The sequence below is a fragment of the Neomonachus schauinslandi genome, chromosome 11 (assembly GCF_002201575.2).
Source record: "Neomonachus schauinslandi chromosome 11, ASM220157v2, whole genome shotgun sequence".
NCBI lineage: Eukaryota > Metazoa > Chordata > Mammalia > Carnivora > Phocidae > Neomonachus > Neomonachus schauinslandi.
The window spans coordinates 109,759,906-109,766,300 of NC_058413.1; positions in this window are offsets into that span (position 1 = coordinate 109,759,906).

A 6,395-nucleotide genomic window follows, 5' to 3' on the forward strand; every position below is an offset into this window, starting at 1 on the left:
TAACATTTATTAGTAAGTGTTAAATGAATACACCTTGATATCTGAACAGAAAACAATTCGTTATAATAGTTTTTTCTAAACAAGGTTTCTATCTTGTATAAATTGAAACTATTGGCATTTCTTGTTTTATTCTCCCATTTGTTTTTATAATCACGCTTATTCATATTACCTCTGGGACAAAATATTTCAGTAAATCCCAAACATCTGCTATGTGCCAGCAAGTATTCTGGGCCTGAGAGAGAGAGAGTGTGTGTGTGTGTGTGTGTGTTATATAGTTTGTCATGTGATGACAAGGTGATTAGGGAAAGTAAGTCAAGGAAGTGGTCTGGGGAGTGAGTATAGGATCGCTATTTTAAGCAGTACACACTGACAGAGTGACACTGAACAGAGATCTAAAGAAGTGAACCGTTGCTCCATTTGCATATCTGGGGAAGAGCTTACCAGGCAGAAGGAGTATTACAGCCCTGAGCTGGTGGTGTGCACAGCGTCTTCAAGAACTAGCAAGGAGATCACTGTGACTGTAGAGAGTGAGACCAGAGGAGTGGCCAGGACTAGGAAGTTGAGGTTAAAGAGATCGGGGGTAGTCATCATGCCTGATGGCAGGTGATCACAGAGGGCGTTGTAGGCCTTTCTAAGGACAGGCTTTCATAGAGTGAGGTGGGGAGCAGGGTTCTGATCAAAGCAAGGATGGAAGGTGACACTTTAGATGGGAGGGATAATCCAGATGAAAAATGGCGTCATGTGGATGAGGCCAAGGGCAATGAAAATAATAGATTCAGAATATATTTTGATAGTAGAACAGATAGTTTACGCAGATGAGTTGGATGAGGGGTATGAGAAGGAAGAACCAGGGAAGACTCAGATTTTTGGCTTTAAACAATTGAATGAAGCAGCCATTTACTAATAGAGGGAAGACTCAGAAGAGCAGGTTGGGGAGCTTGGTTTGGGACATGTTCTGGTAGACCTATTAGATGTCCCCAGGGGCATGTAGGACAGGCCGAGGGATACTTGAGTCTGGAGTTGGAGGGGGAGGTCTGAGCTGGATACATACATACATGGTTGACCTTGAACAGCACATGTTTGAACTGTGCAGATCCACTTTATACGTGGATTTTTTTTGTTGATAAATACAGTATTGTAAATGCATTTTCCTTATGATTCAAAAACATTTCCCTACCTGACTTCATTGTAAGAATACACTGTATAATACATACGATGTACAAAATGTGTGTGAATTGGCTGTTTATGTTGTCACTGAGGCTGCTGGTTAACAGGCTCTTATAGGTAAGGTTTGGGGGAGTCGGAAGTCACGGGTGGTTGACGGTGTGGGGGGTGGCGCCCCTCGTGGCCACGTTGTTGGAGGGTTAACCGTATTTGGAAGTCATTGGAGTATAACCCTCTTTTAAGTCAGGACGTGATGCGATAACTGAGAGTAAGTGTAGCAGAAAATAAAACCAAACTGAAGACACATGATTAGTGAAATTTAGGGCTGACTTGTGGTTTTTCAGGAAGAAATGTAATGCTCCTGTTTTCTACACACAGGAATCCTTACTTTCTATCATGTTATGGAAGCACAGAGATTTAACGGTCAAGATTGAAAGCATATATATGCACGTGGCACTTAAATTTAAAGGACGAATTCCACTCTATTCCTGGAACAAAGCTTTTTGTTTTGAGACGGTACAGCTCTACGTTTTAAGAATATGTCAAGCGCCTCTGTCTTCTAATTGGGAATTGCTCTTCTGATGCAGTTCCGTAATTTTGGCACTAGGGGGCAGGCTTGCTTTTAGTTTCTGCAGAGACGTAATTGGGATTAATTTAGCCAAAGAGCACCTGTATTCAGCCCCTATCTATGAATGCACTTGCTGCTCAAGTGACAGTTCACTATCTGCTGTGTATTTTCTGTTGCTGGGAAAGCATCAGATAAGGCTGTGGCTGGTTTCAGTGCATCTAGGTCTGGGAGTTGATAAATATTTGCATATAAAGTACAAGGAAACAGGCGTAGCTTACTGCAGTTAAGATCTGATATGGAGCCCCTGCCCACATAGGTACATAGGAGAGTTTGAAACCAGTCCTAAGGAATTCTGGACATCATTTATTCGGGAAATGTAGTGAGCTGTCACTTTGTGCAGTCAATTGTGGTAAGAGTTGGGGCTACAAAGATGAGTAGAATATAGTCCCTGCCTAAATAAGCTTCGGTGTAGCATCTTACAGCAGTTAATATCTTGTGCTCTCTTTCAATGTCTTTTTCCCCCAGTGTTAGAAAGCCTGACTCATTTATCTCTGGCACCTCCAAGTGCCCATCACAGGGCTTGGTACTTAGGCTAATTCATAGTGTATGAAAAGAGACAGAACTAAGGGGGGGGGAAACAGTGAGGGGATTGGTTCCTTCACAAAAAATTCCCCTGCAAGAAGGCTCTCCTATTAACGTGTAAGAGTGGTTGTGGAGGGATTCCAACTCTCCATCTTTGCCCCTACTCCTCTTCCAAATAGTGTTCATCTCCCCCCATGATCAAGAGCAGCTGGTAGAGATTACCTGTTGCTACCCAAAGAGAAGGAGGTCTAGGCTTTTCATTGTTACTGGAGTGGACAAGGATCAATGTGGAAGGTGGACACATCTTCCTGTCTGGCTTCTATCAGGTCAAGAAGTTTGAGATGAAAGGAGCTTGCTGGAATAAGGGTCCTCTTCTTTTTTTTCTCACTTTTCACCCAGAAAGTTGGTGCACACATAGACCTTCTCCCTCAGTTCTTTTAGGGTCCCTACTTGTACACTGCCAGTTCTTTACTTACTTGTAAAATGAGGATCTTATAACGACTTCATAGGATTGTTTTGAGGATGAAATGAAACAGTGTGCAGTAGATATTAGGTTTATTGCCATCTGGAAAAACATCATTTGGACTGTGTAGGATGGGTTTGTGTTCATTGAGTGTCTGTTACTCTAATAGAATCAAATAAATGGGAAAGTTGATCCACTAAAATCAGATAGATTAAATGCAAATCTCTTTAATGTCAATGATATAAACTAATTTGTTTTATTTGTTCTGTTACTGTGGGGCAGTGTAGTGAAATGGCTTTCAGAGGGATAATAAATGTGGCTAAATGAGGCGATCAGTCTAGAGTGTACTTGGCACCACATACTGAGTGCTGGGTCGCATTGGCTGCTGTCTTTAAGCGCAGATTGATTTGACCTCATAGTGGGGACTTTTTTTTTAAGATAAAAAATTATAAAGCCATAGTACTGGAATGTCATATTATACTGTTTGATTCTCTTAAACCAGTTGTTTAAAATTTTTTTAAGTAGCAGGACTGTTTTGTAAATGAAATTTTACTTAGAAGCACAGTATGTAAAAGAAAGTCAAATGACATGCTCTGGTTGAAGTGGAAGATTCAGATCGCTTCTGAGAGGCCTCAGGAGCTCCTGGCTTTCTGACGAGCGTATTTTGAAAATCACTCCTTCCACATTTGCACCTTGCCCTGTCAGACGTGAATAGAGCATGTGACTCTATTTAGAAACTTCTATTTCATTCTCTGTATAAAAGCCAGAAAGTGGCCAGCATTGTTTTAGCATGGAACAGAATGAGATCTATTTCAAGCACCACTGGAAATGTTTATGCTAGAATGATAGACTTTGTGACCATTCTATCTTAGTTTCATAACCTAGAGTTGATCTAGAAGGGCGAGATCTGTAAGAACTGCCAAGAGAGGTTTGGAATAGAAACGGATGAATGAATGAATGAATGTGGACTGAGGCTTCACTATGGCCCTGTACCACATAGGGTAAGCAAGAGCATCATTCCCAGTCTCTGCCTTTGAGGATTCCAGTCCCCCAGTGGCGAAACAACTCTGCGAGCAGAGACCCTATAAGTCACACGTGTTCCCCCCCGCTCCACGTTCACTCAATAATAAGGGCTTAATCGATGCTTATTGAATGAACGAAAACATTTACATTTGTCTTTTCTCCTAAACTGCAAGTCCCTGGGAAGACAGGGGCCGTGTTGCATTGATCTTGCACCCATGGCAGCACATGGCCAGTAAACTAAAGAGTTTACTTACAGAGGTCATCAGTGAGTGAATAAATGAACAAGTGGACACATTTGGACCTAAAGATACATATGTCTGCATTCTGGTTCGAGTAAGATTCTTGAGGGGGGAGGCCATGTCTGCAGCTCTTGGCATAGTTTGCCTGACTCAGAGGAGGCAGTCAGCTCTGTCGGTAGAACTGAGCAGAGCTTCAGTTTGAGTGGAACCAGAGTTGTCTTCTACAAGCCGGCCCTGAAGTGATTTCTGACTGGAGAGAGGGCTACCCAGGGAGCTTTTTCTGAGCTCGCGCCCCTTGCACGCTAAGCAACAAGCCATAGGAGTTCAGCGAGGGAGAGGTGAGTGGACCAAGATGGTCAAGACGGATTCTCAGAGCCAGTGAGACTTGATGAAGGTGTGTTTGAAGCTGTGAGTTAGATGGCTGGAGAAGGAAGGCACGGCGTGGACAGAGCCCTGGGCTCCGAGCGGCAGGACCTGTGGGGAGCCCTGGCTTTGCAGCTTCTCGGCTCCGTAGCCTTGAGATTCGCGTAGCTCCCCTCTGCCTGTTCCCATAGCAGAGCTGAGCTCGGTGCTCAGACTGAGACTGTCCTTCGAAGTGCTGGTGAGGCACTAAGTGAAGTGTCCTGCTGTGCACCAGCCCCCAGACGCACGTCTGCGGAATGACACAGAACGAATGATCCTGACGACAGAAAGCAGGACGCTCTGGAATGTCGGCTCTGGCATCTGCCGGTAAACCTGTCACCGGCCGGGAAGGAAAGTGAACAGGCGAAGCCACCAAATCTCATGATCAGAAGAAGGGCTTTTGGGGTCATTTGGAAACTCCTTTGAGACTGAAGTTATGTCAGGGGTGAATAAGTCATGAGCTCTTCGTGCTGACATGATTTCTAAGGATGCCTTACTGAAAGAGGAAAACCACAAAATAAACCATAGAGCAAAGCTTTAAAAAAAAAAAAAAGCTTCCCGAGGGATGGAGGCTTCATTGGCTCTAACTGCTCGCCTCTTAACTTACTAAGGAGTCATCTTTATTCCTTCGCTGGTAACTGGTTTTAACTTTTGGCCGTGAGATGGTTACATCGACTGGACTCATTACGTAGATCACTGAAGCATAATTGGTGGCAGGCCACCAGCCGAAAAGGGGAAAAGACGATTCTTTTTGAACTCGGAATGTATGAATTGGTCTTTATGATGTAAGATGGGGTTTGTTGTAACTGCTCCTTTCGGGCCCTAAGCCACAGCGCCTTTCTCTCTGTTGCCTCCTTCAGTCCCTGTGGGTTCCCCCTCATCCTAAGAAACCTCCCTTCCCTCCAGAGTGTTGACAACACTGTATTACAATGTATAATTTCCACATTTGTTTTCTTACCTAGACTGCGATCTCCTTGAGAGCAGGGATGGTATATTTGCCTTTCATTTGTCCGCTGTTCACAGCTACCCGCAGTCCAGGGAAAGCACTCAATACGTGGAACAAATGAAGATGAACAGATAAATAAACGATTCTGCTTCTGTAAGATGTTTAATTATCTTTTGTGTATTTTTTTCACTATATGGTAGGCATTCCATTACAGCCCTATTTTTAATGTTGACCTATGAAAGTTAGAATCAAGTGTAAATCCAAATGAGAAATGCATATTAAAACAATTAGGACAGTTTTGCCTCCCGAATTGGCAGATTTTTAAAACTGGTCATACCCATTGCTGATAAAGGTACAGGAAATCAAGGATTTTTATATTTTGCTGAAGGGAATATAAACTGGCAGAGCCTTTTCTGGAAAGCATTTAGGGGGAGATATATTCAAAGGCCTTAATAATGCTTATCTCCTCTCACCTACCAATTCTATGCCTACGAATTTATACTAAAGAATAAATAACAAATTTGCAATATTTTTTACCATAACCTAGTTTATAAATGGGGTGGGGGGAGGAAATCACCTAAATGTTTAACCATACAAACACTGGTTATATAAATTATAATCCTACTTTGGAGTACTCTGCCGAGAAAAATCCACGCTGTATCGTGGGAGTGGGGAGGAACCAGTTTGAAAACAGTATGCACCCTGGTTGTTCCACCGTGTGTGAGCAGACAGGGAAAAGCCTGAAAGTGCATTCCAGAACGGGAAAATGGTAGCCGCTTGGTCATAGCATAACCAGGAGTTTTCATGTCTACTTCATTCTCTACATTTTCTCTACTAACCGTGAGGATGCATCACTTCTGTAATTAAAAAAAGTAAATAAAGGTGAGATAAAGAAGCAGGCTTTCCCCTTTGCAGATGACACGCACCCTCCCAGTGAAGGAGGAGGCACCAAGCTGAAAACAGAGTGTTCTCCTGGACCCAGTGCAGCGGGCCATGCTCCCTGCCTGT